Raw genomic sequence first — 19,775 nt, forward strand, 5'->3', positions numbered from 1 at the left:
GCACTTTTCTGCTCTGGGTGTGAAATGTTTAGTTATTCCTCGGCCTCCTTTAGCAGTAACGGTACTTGTAATAAGTGTAGCTTATTCATAGCTTTGGAGGCCAGGCTGGGCGAATTGGAGACTCGGCTCCGCACCGTGGAAAATTCTACAGCTAGCCAGGCCCCTGTAGTCGGTGCGGACCAAGGTAGCTTAGCCGCCGTTAGTTCCCCTCTGGCAGATCCCGAGCAGCCGGGAAAGCAGGCCGACTGGGTGACTGTGAGGAGGAAGCATAGTTCTAAACAGAAGCCCTGTGTACACCGCCAACCCGTTCACATTTCTAACCGTTTTTCCCCACTCGACGACACACCCGCCGAGGATCAAACTCTGGTTATTGGCGACTCTGTTTTGAAAAATGTGAAGTTAGCGACACCATCAACCATAGTCAATTGTCTTCCGGGGGCCAGAGCAGGCGACATTGAAGGAAATTTGAAACTGCTGGCTAGGGCTAAGCGTAAATTTGGTAAGATTGTAATTCACGTCGGCAGTAATGACACCCGGTTACGCCAATCGGAGGTCACTAATATTAACATTGAATTGGTGTGTAACTTTGCAAAAACAATGTCGGACTCTGTAGTTTTCTCTGGGCCCCTCCCCAATCGGACCAGGAGTGACATGTTTAGCCGCATGTTCTCCTTGAATTGCTGGCTGTCTGAGTGGTGTCCAAAAAATGAGGTGGGCTTCATAGATAATTGGCAAAGCTTCTGGGGAAAACCTGGTCTTGTTAGGAGAGACGGCATCCATCCCACTTTGGATGGAGCAGCTCTCATTTCTAGAAATCTGGCCAATTTTCTTAAATCCTCCAAACCGTGACTATCCAGGGTTGGGACCAGGAAGCAGAGTTGTAGTCTTACACACCTCTCTGCAGCTTCTCTCCCCCTGCCATCCCCTCATTACCCCATCCCCGTAGAGACGGTGTCTGCTCCCAGACCACCAATAACCAGCAAAAATCTATTTAAGCATAAAAATTCAAAAAGAAAAAATAATATAGCACCTTCAACTGCACCACAGACTAAAACAGTTAAATGTGGTCTATTAAACATTAGGTCTCTCTCTTCTAAGTCCCTGTTGGTAAATGATATAATAATTGATCAACATATTGATTTATTCTGCCTTACAGAAACCTGGTTACAGCAGGATGAATATGTTAGTTTAAATGAGTCAACACCCCCGAGTCACACTAACTGTCAGAATGCTCGTAGCACGGGCCGAGGCGGAGGATTAGCAGCAATCTTCCATTCCAGCTTATTAATTAATCAAAAACCCAGACAGAGCTTTAATTCATTTGAAAGCTTGACTCTTAGTCTTGTCCATCCAAATTGGAAGTCCCAAAAAACAGTTTTATTTGTTATTATCTATCGTCCACCTGGTAGTTACTGTGAGTTTCTCTGTGAATTTTCAGACCTTTTGTCTGACTTAGTGCTTAGCTCAGATAAGATAATTATAGTGGGCAATTTTAACATCCACACAGATGCTGAGAATGACAGCCTCAACACTGCATTTAATCTATTATTAGACTCTATTGGCTTTGCTCAAAATGTAAATGAGTCCACCCACCACTTTAATCATATCTTAGATCTTGTTCTGACTTATGGTATGGAAATAGAAGACTTAACAGTATTCCCTGAAAACTCCCTTCTGTCTGATCATTTCTTAATAACATTTACATTTACTCTGATGGACTACCCAGCAGTGGGGAATAAGTTTCATTACACTAGAAGTCTTTCAGAAAGCGCTGTAACTAGGTTTAAGGATATGATTCCTTCTTTATGTTCTCTAATGACATATACCAACACAGTGCAGAGTAGCTACCTAAACTCTGTAAGTGAGATAGAGTATCTCGTCAATAGTTTTACATCCTCATTGAAGACAACTTTGGATGCTGTAGCTCCTCTGAAAAAGACAGCTTTAAATCAGAAGTGCCTGACTCCGTGGTATAACTCACAAACTCGTAGCTTAAAGCAGATAACCCGTAAGTTGGAGAGGAAATGGCGTCTCACTAATTTAGAAGATCTTCACTTAGCCTGGAAAAAGAATCTGTTGCTCTATAAAAAAGCCCTCCGTAAAGCTAGGACATGTTACTACTCATCACTAATTGAAGAAAATAAGAACAACCCCAGGTTTCTTTTCAGCACTGTAGCCAGGCTGACAAAGAGTCAGAGCTCTAATGAGCTGAGTATTCCATTAACTTTAACTAGTAATGACTTCATGACTTTCTTTGCTAACAAAATTTTAACTATTAGAGAAAAAATTACTCATAACCATCCCAAAGACGTATCGTTATCTTTGGCTGCTTTCAGTGATGCCGGTATTTGGTTAGACTCTTTCTCTCCGATTGTTGTGTCTGAGTTATTTTCATTAGTTACTTCATCCAAACCATCAACATGTCTATTAGACCCCATTCCTACCAGGCTGCTCAAGGAAGCCCTACCATTATTTAATGCTTCGATCTTAAATATGATCAATCTATCTTTGTTAGTTGGCTATGTACCACAGGCTTTAAGGTGGCAGTAATTAAACCATTACTTAAAAAGCCATCACTTGACCCAGCTATCTTAGCTAATTATAGGCCAATCTCCAACCTTCCTTTTCTCTCAAAAATTCTTGAAAGGGTAGTTGTAAAACAGCTAACTGATCATCTGCAGAGGAATGGTCTATTTGAAGAGTTTCAGTCAGGTTTTAGAATTCATCATAGTACAGAAACAGCATTAGTGAAGGTTACAAATGATCTTCTTATGGCCTCGGACAGTGGACTCATCTCTGTGCTTGTTCTGTTAGACCTCAGTGCTGCTTTTGATACTGTTGACCATAACATTTTATTACAGAGATTAGAGCATGCCATAGGTATTAAAGGCACTGCGCTGCGGTGGTTTGAATCATATTTGTCTAATAGATTACAATTTGTTCATGTAAATGGGGAATCTTCTTCACAGACTAAAGTTAATTATGGAGTTCCACAAGGTTCTGTGCTAGGACCAATTTTATTCACTTTATACATGCTTCCCTTAGGCAGTATTATTAGACGGTATTGCTTAAATTTTCATTGTTACGCAGATGATACCCAGCTTTATCTATCCATGAAGCCAGAGGACACACACCAATTAGCTAAACTGCAGGATTGTCTTACAGACATAAAGACATGGATGACCTCTAATTTCCTGCTTTTAAACTCAGATAAAACTGAAGTTATTGTACTTGGCCCCACAAATCTTACAAACATGGTGTCTAACCAGATCCTTACTCTGGATGGCATTACCCTGACCTCTAGTAATACTGTGAGAATCTTGGAGTCATTTTTGATCAGGATATGTCATTCAAAGCGCATATTAAACAAATATGTAGGACTGCTTTTTTGCATTTACGCAATATCTCTAAAATTAGAAAGGTCTTGTCTCAGAGTGATGCTGAAAAACTAATTCATGCATTTATTTCCTCTAGGCTGGACTATTGTAATTCATTATTATCAGGTTGTCCTAAAAGTTCCCTAAAAAGCCTTCAGTTAATTCAAAATGCTGCAGCTAGAGTACTAACGGGGACTAGAAGGAGAGAGCATATCTCACCCATATTGGCCTCTCTTCATTGGCTTCCTGTTAATTCTAGAATAGAATTTAAAATTCTTCTTCTTACTTATAAGGTTTTGAATAATCAGGTCCCATCTTATCTTAGGGACCTCGTAGTACCATATCACCCCAATAGAGCGCTTCGCTCTCAGACTGCAGGCTTACTTGTAGTTCCTAGGGTTTGTAAGAGTAGAATGGGAGGCAGAGCCTTCAGCTTTCAGGCTCCTCTCCTGTGGGACCAGCTCCCAATTCAGATCAGGGAGACAGACACCCTCTCTACTTTTAAGATTAGGCTTAAAACTTTCCTTTTTGCTAAAGCTTATAGTTAGGGCTGGATCAGGTGACCCTGAACCATCCCTTAGTTATGCTGCTATAGACGTAGACTGCTGGGGGGTTCCCATGATGCACTGAGTGTTTCTTTCTCTTTTTGCTCTGTATGCACCACTCTGCATTTAATCATTAGTGATCGATCTCTGCTCCCCTCCACAGCATGTCTTTTTCCTGGTTCTCTCCCTCAGCCCCAACCAGTCCCAGCAGAAGACTGCCCCTCCCTGAGCCTGGTTCTGCTGGAGGTTTCTTCCTGTTAAAAGGAAGTTTTTCCTTCCCACTGTAACCAAGTGCTTGCTCACAGGGGGTCGTTTTGACCGTTGGGGTTTTACATAATTATTGTATGGCCTTGCCTTACAATATAAAGCGCCTTGTGGCAACTGTTTGTTGTGATTTGGCGCTATATAAAAAAAAAAAAGATTGATTGATTGATTGATTGATGTGCAATAATAAAAAGGTGCAATATGGTAAAGTGCAAAAATGCAGAATAGCAGCATGGAGATATATATGTATGTAAAATATGTGCTTGAGCATATGAGCATTGTACAGACGTATGTTTTTGTGTACAGACGCTGAGTTTAAATTGTTTTAACGGTCTGTTGGTCTTTGTGCATGTAGGGATTATCATGTTCACAAAATTTTCTTGAGTGAGTTAAGTAGTTTGTTGCTGCGGTAGCAACTGCCGCATGGTAAGAGGGTGAACAGTTCATGTGCTGGGTTGGGTGGGGTCTTTGATGATACTGATGGCTCTCTTGCAGCAGTAGGACAGGTATATGTCCTGAATGGATGGTTGGGCTGATATGGCGATCTTCTCTACTGTCCTAACTACCCTCTGCAGGGCCTTCTGGTCAGCAACAGGGCAGCTGCCGTACCAGATTGAGAGGCTGCTGACGAGGATAACACGAGGATAACACCCCTGTAAAAGGTGGTGAGGAGGGAGGTCAACTCTCCTCATCCTGCGAATAAAATGGAGGCGTTGCTGTACCTTCTTGACGAGGGAGGTGGTGTTGGTTGTCCACGTCAAGTCATCTGTGATATGCACCCCAGGAACTTGGTGCTTTTCACAGACTCGAGTGCTGCCATTGATGGTGAGTGGAGTGTGTGACATGTTTCTTCCTGAAGTCCACAATTATTTCTTTAATTTTGTTGACATTCAGGTGTCATTGTCGCTGATGAGGCCCAACACTGTTGTGTCATCTGCAAACTTGATGATGTGGTGCGAATTGTGTCTGGCACAACAGTTATCACATCCAGCTGGCACCTTTTCATAACTAGAGATGGGTATTGATAAGATTTTATTGAAATCGATGCCATCTTTGATTCCGCTTATTGATTTGGTTCTTTATCAATTCCCTTATTAATACCTCCTGTGAATTTTTGTGTATACAGAAGTAGGCTTTACAGGTTTTCCATGTCAAGATTTTATTGAGTCTTAAAGTAAATAAATGTGAAATTGGTCACTGGATCCTTGAGCTCTGGTCATAAATAAAAATAAATAAAATCTGTACATCGTCACTGGATTCTTGATCTCTGGAACAGATTCGTCCAGGAGTCGGCAAGACCTTATTTAGGAGACTGTTTTGGTGATTAGGGATGTACCCATGTATTGTAATAAATATTCCAGATTAAGGCAAGAATTTCTCTCTCGGTATTAGACGAATAGGCCTGACAGAAGATCCTGTTGGAAGTATTTTAGACATAGGATCAGCAGGTTATGGGAATTGGAAACTTTATAACTGGTCTCCCTTGTAAAAGAGATCTTTGTCTCAGTGGGACTAACCCGGTGAACTAAAGTTTAAATTAAAGTGGGAGGGGGAAGTGTTAGCTTTTTAAATACTTGAAAGACACTGGACTCGAGAGGATTTAGTACTGCTATAACGGACTGACGCAGAAGGTAGCAGCAATGCAACAATAAGGATGCCAGCTGCCATTAAACACCACAGGAGAAGAGAGGGTGTGCTTGGTTTATATCACAGGAGCGTTTTGAGTTGGAGCGCATTTCTGCATTCATAAAAAGCCTCAAGAAATCACAAAAAATGCACAATGTTACTTAATTTACTCATATTTGTTGTCAGTCTGGGTAAATCGTTGGACTTGGACCCAGTGATTGTGCATTTAATCTTGTTTCCTTAGAGGAGCGTGTGTGAAGGTGCGTCTGGTTTATATCACAGGAGCACGTTTCTGCATTCACAAAATTCCTCAAAAAAAAAATGCACAAAAGTACTTAATTTACTCATTTTTGTTGTCAGTCTGTGTAAATCTTCAGACTCGTTCCCACTGATTGTGCAGCTAATCTCGTTTCCTCAGAGGAGCGTGCACAAGACAAAAACAAACGTGTTTTTGTCATGGCGAGTGGTTGGTGTTATCACCGACTGCCAGCTAGCTCTGGCATAATGTGACTTAAAGAATAACCAATAAGGGAATCTTTAAGGAAAACGGCTATTGATGTGGATCATTTATGGATTCTTAACAGGAACTGGTTTTCGATATCCATCCCTAATCATAACTGTACAATTTGGTTCTTAAGTGTAGATTCTGACCTGTGCGGCCGTGGGGACATATGCAGACAAAAGACGCTACACGGTCATGACAGGTGGACCCGTGGTGACAGGCAGCACTGGCACAGTCATCGATATTTTCACTGCAGTCATCCCCAGTCCAGCCATTCACACACACACACTGGTAGCTGCCAAAGGTGTTGTAGCATGTGCCACTGTTTTGGCAGGCGTTGGGCATCAGTTGGCACTCATCAACATCCTCTGTGCAGAGCTGGCCTGTGGGTAAAACAGAAAGCATTCAATAGAGCTGAATCCATTTAAATCTGAACATATCCTTTTGTACTTGCCTATAAATGACATGGAACAATTTTGTAAAAGCAAGTGTAACCTTTAAGAAAGAAGAGATGTGAACGTCTGGGTGTGGCGGCAATCTGGTTGATGGTGTAGTTCGAGAGCTCCCAGAATGGTCTGACATTTCCCCTGTTTTAGATTAACTAATGCGTGCAATTCTGTTAAATTCCTACATGGAAATACAAACTAAGAAAAGCTATGACCACAACGAGTCTAAACAGTGAGAAAAACGAGGACATGGCACCAGGAGATATAAATACAGCTGAAACTAATGTGCATGCTAAGATGGGTGCCCTGCTAGCTAGCATAGGTGCTATCTGCGCTGACATAAATCAGAACACTTGGACATGAAAAAGGAACTGAGCGGATTCTGTGAGCTAATCAAAAGAGACATGAAGGAAGACCTCGGGAACTTTAAGGAATATGTTATCCATAAACTGAACAAGATCAGTGCAGAACTTAAGAACACAGAGGCTACGATGGCGGAAGCAGAGAACCGAGTGACTGACGTGGAGAAGTGGTATATCAACGCGAAGAACGCACTTTGAAGGAGCAAGCGTGTACTGTGTCCAAGTTAACGGATTTAGAAACACACTCCTGTATAAATAACCTCCGCATCTTCGGAATTCCCGAGGGAGAGGGGTGGAACAATGCATGTGAGTTTCTGGAAAAATTTATGAAGTCAGAGTTGCAGCTCACGGACACTGACTTTAAAATACATCTTTGTCACTGGTCACTCAGACCAAAACCACCACCACAAGCTGCGCCGAGATCCATGATAGCTTGTTTCCTCATGTATAAAACCAAGGAACTGGTGCTGAGCACCGCATGGAAAAAAAAAGAGATACATCTCAATGGAAAAAGAGTGAATTTCAACTACGACTACCCAGCAGAAGTTATAAAAAAAACAGGAAGCAATATGCGCTATTGATGGTGTTAAAAGAACGGGGACTTGGATTCCAAACACCCACAAAACTCTGAGTCTTTTATGAAGAAGGACCACCATGTACAGCACTGCAGAGGAGGCGACGGAGAATATACTGAAGAAAGAGATACTAACAGCTGATGAAGAAACCGATGAGGGCAACGCACCCGCCGATGCACCCTAGACAGTTCTAACACCCTGGAAGAAACTGGGAGAAAACACATGGCAGGTCAGCGGGTCCTCAAGACGGCGGAACCAGGCCACAGACATTGAGTGAGTCAAAGAGAAGCTCTGGAGATTCCAGCGAGCTATCAGACCCCAGGAGGGGGCTGTTTGTTTTTAGTGAACACTGGTAGAATGTTCTAGATGTCTATGTATAAGTAACATGATTATGAGAATAAAAGTTCTTAGCTCATAATGTTATGAACATACTGTTTGGACTGTTTTTCTGGTTGACAGAAACTGCACCTAAACCACTATTTGTATGACCTAAAATCCCTTACAGGACGATGTAAGGATGCATCTGGAGGGCCCCTCCAGATGCATTTTCATAATACAGGATGTACATCTTTGTGTCATGCACAAGCCATATCTGAAAGCTGAGGTTGATCTGACAAACAGAGAGATATGCGAGCCACATACACACACACAGACGTTTCTTGTTTCACAAATAGATACAAAACTCCTTAACTCCTTTAACAGTGACTCTCTAAAGGTATCACAATGTACTGTCTTCTTTCTGATAATGGGAGACTAAGCTGTTTTCAAAAACGTAAAGACAACTATGATTGTGAGAAAATCAAGACTTCTTCAGACACCTTCAAGTTAGAGCTCATTTCAACTGTGATATAAAAACAACAGAAGAAGGCAGCTCTGACTTAATGTTCTGATTGGCAGATACAAATCTGAACTAAACCGGACATTGATTCCCCAAATCTAATCCAGTTTACAGTCATATAATGGGATTTCAAGCGCCTTGGGGCAACTGTTTGTTGTGATTTGGCGCTATATAAATAAAATTGATTGATTGATTGATTTCTACTCTTTACGTAAAATCCAACTGGGAAAAGGAAGCAAAAATAACCATCTCAGAAGATGACTGGCTGAACATTTGTAAAACTCAAATCAGCACTTCCAGTTCTGGTCACTGGAGGGAATTTTCATGGAAAAATGTAATTAGATTTTTTAGTCACCCCAAAAATTAAACAGCTTCAGCTTGCTGGAGAGAGTGTGATATTAATTACATCCGCCGCAGTAGGATGTACTTAATAGTTACTTACGTAACTAACTGTTTTATTTTGTTTTTTGCTTGAGTAAAATGCCCCCTAGTGCCCTAATCAATGTACTCTCTTCATGCTTATTGTCCACCTATGTGAGAAGGATTCTGCCAAGCATTGTTGTCGAGAAAAAAAAAACATTGCCATTATGATTAATCTCTACCCTGCTTTTTTCCCCATCTGTGCCTTTTTCTTGTTTTCTTTTGTTGTTGTTTTTTCTATGTATACTGTAAAACAAATGACTTTATAAAAGTTAGAAAAATAAAGTTAAAAAAGAAAGAAAGAAGAGATTTACACTGATAATTTAGGTTAGAAGAGAATCTCTGTACACACCTGTAAATTCTGGTTTACACTGGCAGTTGTAGGTGTTGACTCCGTCTACACATGTCCCTCCATTCTGGCACTCATGACCTGGACAGTCATCAATGTTGGAGCTGCAGTTTTTGCCTGTAAAACCTGATAATATGGGAACAAGAGCAACAGCTCCCATCAATTAGTTTGTATAGCCGGGAATTTGTTTCACACATAAAGTGTCTTTCCGGTTCATATTTGCAGGTTCTCGCTACTCATTTCAAAATAGCATTCCACCGTTCACAGGGTAGGGAGTGCAACTTCTCAACAGTTAACTGCGGCCAACTGTCTCTTTCCTCTCAAGAACGAAGGCAGCTGCACCCTCTTGAGGTTTGTGGCAACTTTACCATGAAATAACAGCTTCTCTCTGCAACAGTTACACAACAGGCAGCCACTGGACTGTACAAGTGGCATGCTGGGTAAGGCAAAGTGAAAATCAAAGCCAGTACAAATGGGTTCAGCCATTCCAAAAAATGGCATTTATGTTTTCTGCGAGTCTTAAATGATTTCCAGAGTCGTTTTTCCACTTCTGACTTCTGCAGGAATGCAGCTGTTCTCATACAGGACTCACTGAGACCAACTGATAGATTGTGGAACAATAAAACAGCTTCATTACAAATAATTAATAGATAATAGACACAATAGAAGGCACAGATTAGTTTGTGGTGGGACAAATATGTGGTGGAGTTACACTGTGTGGAAGAGATGAGGCACTGGGCAGGAATTTAGTTCTACCAGAAAACTGTGCTATGTGAAAAGGATGTTGTCCTTCGACTACTTCCTTATGATAAACTTCAATGCCTTCCTGCTCTCCCTCCTTCACACATGGTACACACTAAAAACACACACACAAGGAAAATGTCCCTCTCTTAAATTATGTCACCTTTTAACCAGCAACAGTCCAGACATTTAACCAGAACCACTGCACACTCAGAAAACAATCAAGCAATATTTAAAAAAATGAGATACTACTATTGTTTAACAAATAAATCAAATTTTTGCTCACTAGCCATGTAGTATTTGCATTTAAAGTTTTTCTACCTGGCACACAGGAACATTCATAGTTTGTCTCCCCCTTCTGGATGCAGGTGCCCCCGTTATGGCAGGGTGATGGATTGCAAGGCAGGTAGCGACTGTCACAGTTATTTCCCATATACTCTGGTGGGCACTGGCATCGATACCCGCCAACCTCATTGATGCACTCCCCACCATTTCTGCAGGGTGATGGAATCTGGGCGCACTCATTGACATCTTCTTTGCATGTCTGTCCATAGAAGAAGGGTGTGCAGGCACAGATGTAGTGGGACTCAAAGGCGGAGCACTGGCCTCCATTGGCACAGGGGTTGGAAGCACAGGGATCGGCTTGATTGCACAGTTTCCCTAAAGACCCAGAAAAAAGATGTGCTGCCATTGATGTGGAAAAATAAGCTTGTCCTACTTGTTGCTCTGCATGGCATTTTTTGGCATTGTACATCAAAGATGTGCGACATAAAATAATAAGCAAAAGCAAGAAGTTTCATTGTTAAGGAGCTCTACACTCATAACACTGTTGCGTGTTACCTGACCATCCAGGTGCACAACGGCACTTGTACGTCCACAGGTTCTCGAGCTCACAGGTGCCGCCATTGCGACACGGTGAGCTGACGCATGCATTATCAACAGGTGTTAGGCAACGTTGGTCAGTGTAGCCCAATCTGCAAGTGCAGTTGAAATCCACCTTGTTGTCTCTGAATATAGCATGACAAATGCCATCATTCCTGCATGGCGAGGAGGAGCACGGGTCACGAAACTGACACGTGGTCCCCAAATATCCCTCCCGACACCTGACGTGAGAGAAAAGAATGGACTTCAGAAACAGTCTTTGCAAATGAGAAAAACATGAGATGGTTGTGCTACTTTTATCTTTTACCTCAGGATTCAAGATTTTTTCTTTGAAACTGAATTTAGGCCATGATTACATACACTGAAAAAGGAAAATACTTCCTTAGTGTTCCATTACTCAATAGCAAATCAGTGGAATTGCTTTCCTTTGGAAATCTGATACAATTTTCAACACACTACTCGTCACGCCTCAGGGAGGATTTAATGCTGTTTTAGATAACAGAAGGACAATAACAAAAGATGAAATGGGAGACCATGATGTGGATTTCAGCAAAATGAACTCTCGTGTAAGGCAAAATTAAAATCAGTGTCTGAAATTAACTTTTACATTTTTTTATTGAGCAGGAACTTGACAAAGAAAAATCAATTATGAAAACTGCTGTAGAAAACATTCTACAAACATTAAATCAGACTTCCCGTGACATCAGAACCCACCGCCACACAAAAATACCTGACCTAAGACAGCCAGTCTACTAACCCTCAGGAGCTGACATGACCATGTTTCCAAACATTCCAAGGAAACCCTGCGTACATGTGTGTGTTTATTAAGGGGGCCTGAGCTGTGGAGTCTCTGTGGGGTTAGACAAGATCTCCCTCTCAGCGGATTAGGTAGCCTATGGGTTGTGGCAACCAAAAGAAAATATCCCATGCTGCACTGCTCACTGCATAAATATGATCAGTGAGCCTATCACTGTTTCTCAGGTCAACAATGAATGTGAATCTGACTCAGGTAGTGCCAAAACTGTGTGATGTTTTTTTACAAGTTGCCATTTTGTGTTGTGCTTGCAATAAAGTCATGTCTGTACTTTGTTCAAGAATCCACTTCCATACGTGAGGAGGGTTCGGTGACCCTCAGCTGACTCCCCAAGCTCCCCTGCTGGTCACGAGCTTCGACACCAGCACCAGCTTTAACATCTGCATCAACGTCCAGTACAACACAGCAATGTGTTATATCTCACATCATGTAGCTTTTAGCTACAAATGTATTTAGTGAATATATATATTTTTTAACTTTCTTTTGTTAATCACTTCCCATTTCTACCTTCATTATTATTTCAGCAAAAGAAAAAAGGAGCCTGTCCTAACAAGAGAATCTGTCCATCCTGAGTGAGATTGAGGCTGAATGGTACTATGCTTTCTACCCTTTTAAATTCATTTCATTAGTTAACGGAGTGGGCAGCAGCCTCAACTTTATATAAATTCTGGGTCTTTTAGTGAAGCTTAGGACTAGTGGCCGGCGATCACCTTAGTATTTCTTCTGTTTTTCTTGTTGCTTAATGCTGACAAATTATACCATATTTGTTGTCTTTCTGCCACCTGATTCTGTTTTTTCTCTCTGTTTGAGGTGCGGCTCCATCCAGAGATGGTAGTGGTGTTTTCTTCTGCAAGCCTTCGTCCTGTGCACCAACATAGACTCCCAAAATTTCCTGTATATTTGTATTGTCAATTGTGTCGGTAGCATGGCCCAAACAGAAGGTCACCCCTTTGAGCCTGGTCTGCTTGAGGTTTCTTCCTCAAATCATCAGAGGAAGTTTTTCCTTGCTCTGGGGGTTGGTAAGGTTAGACCTTACTTGTGTGAAGCACCTTGAGGCAACTTTGTTGTGATTTGTCACTATATAAATGAAATGCGTGCTTCAAACACTCATGAGCTGCAGAGTTCAGTGGCTGTAGCTTAGCTTAGCATGGCGGACGAAGAGCTAATTCAGCCAGCACCGGCGCATTTTGGATTTTATTATTTGCTGCGTAAGAAGGAGCTTGACATGACTTATGCAGTGTGCAAAATCTGCAAAATGAAAGTCAAGTACTTCGGAAACACTTCAAATCCGCAAGCCCACATGCTACGTCATCACCCGGAGCTAAAAGAGGGGAGCAGCGGTCTCTGCCGACTACTGACCAGCGCTTCGTTAAACTGCCAGCCAACTCTGAACGAGCAAAGCAGATAAGTAAATTTACATCTAGAATCACTTGATTAACCCTGTAAAGCTGCATTTTCTTAAACATAAACATTTTTTAAGTAATATAACTATTTCTCAGAGCTCTTTAAATTGAAAATCGATTCTGAATTGAATCGTCACCCCAAGAATCGGAATCGAATTGAATCGTGAGTTGTTGAACAATTCACATCCCTAGTACATATTTTAATTAGTGCTGTGAGGTGATTACAAAAAAATCATCTAATTGATTACAAGGTCTGTGATTAGTTTTGTATCACATTAGTAAATCAATCACATTTAATTGCATCTGTGTGTGTTTGGGAGAATTTAATAAACAGCAGTAAAATGAAAGGATCTGGTTTATTTCTGTTACATTTGTCAAAGAGGTGTTAAATAAGCTGTGATGTAAACTGATCTTATATCTTATATATAAACACTCAAAGAATTGTGGGCGTGTGTAGATGTTAATATGATTCCTTTAATAATTATCTTATTAGATCCAAGACCATTTCATATTTAAATTTCTGCATTGAACATTAAAATCTGGGAGAAAAACATGAATCAAACATTTTTAATCTGTTTTAAGTAGGGATGTCCCGATCAGGTTTTTTTTGGCTTCGATCCGATTCCAAGTCATCTGATTTTGAGTATCTGCCGATACCGAGTCCCGATCCGATACTTTAAAAAACTGAATGAACAATGAACAAATGCTAACTATATAATATTTTCATTTTAATCACCTTATTTTATTATTTATCACTTAAACAGTGCACTTCTCCTTGAGCTAGGTTGAACGATCAAGTACCAGACTTAAAAAAATGTACAAATTTCCATGTTCCATTTTATTTGTCTAAAAATAAATGTCCAAAGTTCCTTATGTTAAACAAGAAATTATCTAATCTGAAATAACAGGTGGTTTTAATTTACAGATGAAAGGTTTCTAAAGAACCATTTATTGATTTAGCTAATTTAATTACAAGTGTTCTAAACTTTTTTAAACAGTAATCAGAAATTTTGAGGTAACAAACAACAACAAAAAACATTTCCAAGGATTTTTCTTCAGAGAACTGCTCTATAAATGAGCAGATCAGTGGTTTCTACACCGATCTGTTTTGTACAGATCTGTAGTTTCTGCACTGATCTGTTTTGTACAGATCAGTGGTTTCTGCCACTAGTCTTCCGTGTTTTGGCCCGACGTGTCGTTCCTATTGGACAGCGCGAAGCTACGTCACTGCTCAGAGCGTCGAAAGTTGGATTGGGTTGAACTTATGTTTTTTCTTTTGTTCAATAAAAAAAAAAGATTAGGCTGAACTTTGACCGCGTCAACCTGCCGACAAGCGGCAATGCGCGCTCCCGTCAGAAGCGTCACTTTAGACGCGACGCTGACGCCTCTAAGAAGCAACGCGTCTCATTGAAAATAATGCTTTTTACACCGCTTCTTGATGCCTCTGACGCTTCCGACGCATGAAAGGCCCATTAATCTGCAATAATGAGCTTGAAATAGCGCTGATCAAAATAATGAGGATAAGATCTATATCGGATTCCTGATCGGGATGCAATGTCCGATTTCGATCAAGTCTGAAACCATGTGAACAGGCCCGATTTCCGATCACGTGATCGGATCGGGGCATCCCTAGTTCTGTGACGATGTTAATTAACTATCGTTAAAGCCAAACTGACGTTTTGTGCATGAACGTCAGTAAATCAAACTCCCACATTTGAGATTTAGCAATGTCAGTTATCAAAGCAAGTTAATTTGGTATGAAAAATACTGACACCTAACCCAGTTATTGCTCTCAAAAACAAGTCTTTATTTACAGACCAAGTCACTGACATCAAAACAAAACAGAGCAAAGTGTCACTAAAGGTGTTATAGGTGCAGTAATTAACCAAAATTAAAGTTTTAGTTTGACAGCCACAATGTTAATACTTAATAGTGACAGCTTGTATAATCATTACAACATTGTACGCTGGACGTATTATTTATGAGCTACCTAGGAAGCTAGCGATAGCTGCAATTAGTTTACCCTCATGTGTCGTCTCTTAGCAGCTTGTATCTTCCTACTGTTGTATGGCTTCCCAAAGTCTCCCGTACTTTTCAAGCATGTTTTGTCACACCGCCTGCAGTCTTCTCTTAAAAACCCACAGAGCACACCATCACCTCAATGTCCTCCATTGTTTATGTGTTTGTGTCACGTATAAAATTACATCATGGCAGTTTCGCACAGCCGTGCTCTGATGACCCCGCCCACGTTGGGGAGGTTCCCAATCCGGTTGTTAAGTGTGACGTAATGCATCATGTGATTTTCAACTTCCGACTCCAAACAGGTCTTTGGACCCGGAAACAGATTTATCACGTGATGTGTTACACGTCAGCGCCGGATTGTAATGGAAAATGACATGTCTGGTACCAAACTGAGTTGAGTCAAGTGTAGAGCTGAGTAGTGCCAGACCTATGTAAGGGAAAGGGCCATTATTTCATCAGTAATGACAGAATGAATCTGAAACATAGTTTGTGGTTTGAATTTGAAAACCTAACTGAAGAATTGTGCTAATACCAGAAAAAAGTCCATCTTCTTAAGGTTCCAGTGACATTCACAAACTTTTGGATAATTAATATAATTAGATCACGTCATTTTAAAGCTGCACTTTGCGCTCAAAATGATTCTCTTGACTGATAGTTTCCGCTTTATGTGCATTCCTGAAAACAGAAGACTGAACAAGCTAAAAACAGTGGCAACTGGAACTGGAACTGCTGTGTGGTCTGAAGAACTAAAAAAGAAGTTAAAATAATCTTGTTGTGACAAAATGCTGTATTATCTAATGTAATATGTACTTTCATATTAGGTTTTCACTTTTTTTTGGTGAAGAACTAAGAAGTAAGACCTATAAAGACCCAGAGGCCCGTTCAATTCAATTTATTTATTTCGTTTATACAATTTATTTGGTTTATACAGTGCCAAATCACAACAAAGCTACCTCAAGGCGCTTCACACAAGTAAGGTCTAACCTTACCACCCTGTAGAGCAAGCACACAAGTGACAGTGGAAAGGAAAAACTGCCTCTGATGATACTGAGGAAGAAACCTCAAGCAGACGAGACTCAAAGGGGTGACCCACTGCTAAGCTATTCTAACACTGGCCTGTTGTTGCTGGTACTTATCCCTGGAATCTGTAGCACGAAGCGGATGAGCGTCTACAACTCCCCCTGGATGGGACGCCAGTCCGACACACGTAGGTCCCAAGCCAAAGCTGCTACCCATTTACAGCTGGGTGGCCTGGCACAATACAGATGAAGTGTCTTGTTCAACAACACAGTGTGACCAGCAATCAAGCCAAGGTCAACATATTGGCATCCCAACTACTTATCTCAGTGCTACCTGCTCTACATGGGACTGAATTTAAAAAAATTTAATTTAATTTTAATTTAATTTGAATTTTAAAAAAATGTATTAATAACCCAAAAAGTATCTTGTTTTCAATGATGCAAAGTAAACTTCATAGGAAAAGGGAAAAGGAACGAAATCTAATGTCTCAGTTGCTGTGGATGACTTAAAGGTTGAGGGAATTCTTCCATAGAAATTCAGAGCATCTATGTCAGTCCCCCAGAGGACAGTAGAAGTACATGCACAGTTGATCATGTTGTCGGAACATAAACCTGTTTAGGAAATCAGTCTCCTAAGGTGGCTAAAACATGCAGAGGGTGGATGAGTGCATGGACCTTGGCGCAGGCAGCGGAGACAAGCAGCAAATGTGACAAGCAGAAGACCCACTTAAGCCCCAGTGGTGGAGGGTGCTGAGGTTGTGAGGCACCATATGAACTTACTGGAAAAAGGCAACAGCGAGCAGGTGCGCATGTTAATGAGGAGGCAGCAGCTGCTGCCTTGGCCACACCACCCCCCATCCCATCCCTCTACCTCCTTCCATTCTGTGGCTCCCCATTCTACAACTATCCTCAGTTCTAGGCAAACATTAGAACCATACAGTGAAAACAATCAATCTGATATTTTCATGTCAACATTATTTGTAACAAAGAATGACTTGAAAAAGGGTGAAAACTGTCTTATTTCCAATGGATTTTAACATGCTTCATTAATAGACCATTGTAACATTCTGAGTGCGCATGCGTAGCGGTGCATAAATGTCGCGGGACTAAGCGTGAACTCCCAACTCTGCTGCTGGTGTACGGGGCAAAGCATTAAATGCATATTCATCCAAAACATGTCCAAGGAGCGGCTCTCCGTGCAGGCTCAGGAGGACCTGGCCTGATGCATTCTACTGCATGGATACTCGATGGGTCAGCAAAGTTAAGCTGCTTAAAAATCCTTTTTTTCTTTTGGTGGATCGTGAATGAAATTAATTTTTGTCGCAAGCAGAAAGCTGAATGACATCACTGTGAACACTGATCGTGAATAACTGGAGCACTGTGAATCTAATAAAGCTCTTTCAGCTTTCAAAACAAGTGATTTTTTTCCTTTTTGTCAGTGGTGGAACAGAAAATTACATTTATTCAAAAACAGTTTCAACAATAAGGAATTCAAGTATTTCCAAAACAAGGACGTCTTATTTGGACACCAGTGTGTCTGAATTGTGGATCTGGATGAAAGGACGCAACGGACATGTGGACAGTGGAAGGAAGACAAGGAGACTTGGTGGTGGAATGAAAATGCTCAGGAAAGCATTTAGAAACAGGTTAGCAAAAAAGAATTGGGATAGTTGGAGAGACAGAAAAAGCAGACAGGAGTACAAGGAGATGTGTAAGTCAAAGAGAAGTGGCAAAAGCTAAGGAAAAGGCATATAGCAAGCTGCACAAAAAGTTGAACAGAAGGAAGGAGAAAAGGACTTGTACTGGTTGGCCAAAGAGACAGACCTGGAAAGGATCTGCAACCGGTGACAGTGATGAAGGATACAGATGGTAAAGTACTGACAACTGAAGAGTGTGTGTTGAGAGGGTGGAGGGAATATTTTGAGGAGCTGATGAATGAAGAAAATGAGAAAGGGGAACAGCTAGATGATGTGGTGAAAGTGAAACTAGAAAGTGCAAGACATTAGTAAGGATGAAGTGACGTCAGCTATGAAGAGGATGAAGAGTGGAAAGGCAGTTGTTCCAGATGACATTCCAGTGGGGGCGTGGAAATGTTTAGGAGACATGGCAGTGTAGTTTCTATCAGATTGTTTAATAAAACCTTGGCAAGTGAGAGGAAGCCTGGGGAGTGGAGACTAAGTGTGCTAGTTCCCATTTTTAAGAACAAGGGTGATATGTAGAGCTGCAGTAACTACAGAGGCATTAAGCTGATCAGCCACATCATGAAGTTATAGGAAAGAGTAGTAGAAGCTAGGCCTAGAAAACAGGTTAAGATCTGTGAGCAGATTTATGGCTTCATGCTGAGAAAGAGCACTACAGATGCAATGTTTGCTCTCAGAGTATGGAGAAGTACAGAGAATGCCAGAAGGACATGTGTGTTTGTGAATATAGAGAAAGCTTATTACAGGGTGCCAAGAGAAGAGCTGGTGTATTATTGGAGCAGCTAAGTGTAATAATTGTTTATTTCTGGAAACAAGCACCAAAATTGTCACACATACTCCTTAAACATTACTCTTGAAAAAAAATCTGATTGGCCACTTGAATTTTCAATAGGCAACTAAGTAGGGGTCAAGTGAAGAATCACAAAGGTGTCAAAATTAAAAGATACTCCAATCATATTGAAAAATATATCATGTTATTTGTTTGATCACAAAGATTCCAAAAAGGTATAGTTTGGACTATTTGTGACTGAATGTTATGGGTTATGGGCAGTGGTGGGTGGCAGTGGTGGGCACAGTTCCACTAATCCGCTAACTATTGAAGATAATGTTTTCATTATCAGATTAGCTTTTCAGATAACTTTGAAAACCATCATCGGACCAATTATCTTCCAATAAGTTTTGGTCCGATAATTTTTAAACTGCTAACATTTTTGCAGATGTAGCTTTATGTAGTGTGACTGACACCACATGGAGTGACCGATTAATTTGTTGTGTTATGACACCACACCGCAAAGTTCATCAACCAAAATACCAACATTCTGGGTGCAATGAACATGTTTTCACTATTATTTGATTTCTTTGTGTGACTGACATCATTATTCAAGCATTCAAACAGCGATTCAAACATTCAAGCATTCAAACAACTCCAACCACACAAGAAAGTTTTTTGACAGTTCTTGTTATTGAAAGAAACCTTGTCTCCCTAACCAGATAGAGTTGTGATGTCATCACGCGTCCGCTTAGGCGCTGTCTTGAAAACTTCTTTCTTTTTTTATACAAATGAAAAAAATGACATTTTACAAAAGCACATTTATCTGTAAACACCAACACATGTTACATTGATTCACTTGTGTTGGTTTTCATATAGAAGGAATGAATCAACCAATCAGTATGAGTGGAGGCTTAGTTACCCATAATCCCTTTGAGCATCTGTGTGTTAATGTTCAAATCTTCAGAATTAGTGCATTATTTTAACATTAACAGATATGTGTTATATATCACTTTGTACATATTAAGAGTTTATATTAATGTAGTTATTCTATCTGGAATAATTTTATTTTTAAAGCAAAACCATAATTCAAACCTGCTTTCCATTTCAAGACCTCTGCC

The 19,775-nt window shown here is 40.7% G+C and overlaps 1 long non-coding RNA gene and 1 pseudogene across 1 annotated transcript; one reads left to right on the forward strand and one right to left on the reverse strand.

Moving 5' to 3' along the window:
• The window catches only part of LOC117510987, a 95,302-nt pseudogene that overhangs the window by 49,316 nt on the left and 26,211 nt on the right, over positions 1-19,775 (reverse strand).
• LOC117510988 lies at positions 5,083-19,603 on the forward strand. Its single transcript, XR_004560864.1, has 3 exons — positions 5,083-5,163; positions 18,593-18,601; positions 19,593-19,603. It is a non-coding gene; the product is annotated as an uncharacterized LOC117510988 (long non-coding RNA).

Source organism: Thalassophryne amazonica, chromosome 5 (assembly GCF_902500255.1).
Source record: "Thalassophryne amazonica chromosome 5, fThaAma1.1, whole genome shotgun sequence".
NCBI lineage: Eukaryota > Metazoa > Chordata > Actinopteri > Batrachoidiformes > Batrachoididae > Thalassophryne > Thalassophryne amazonica.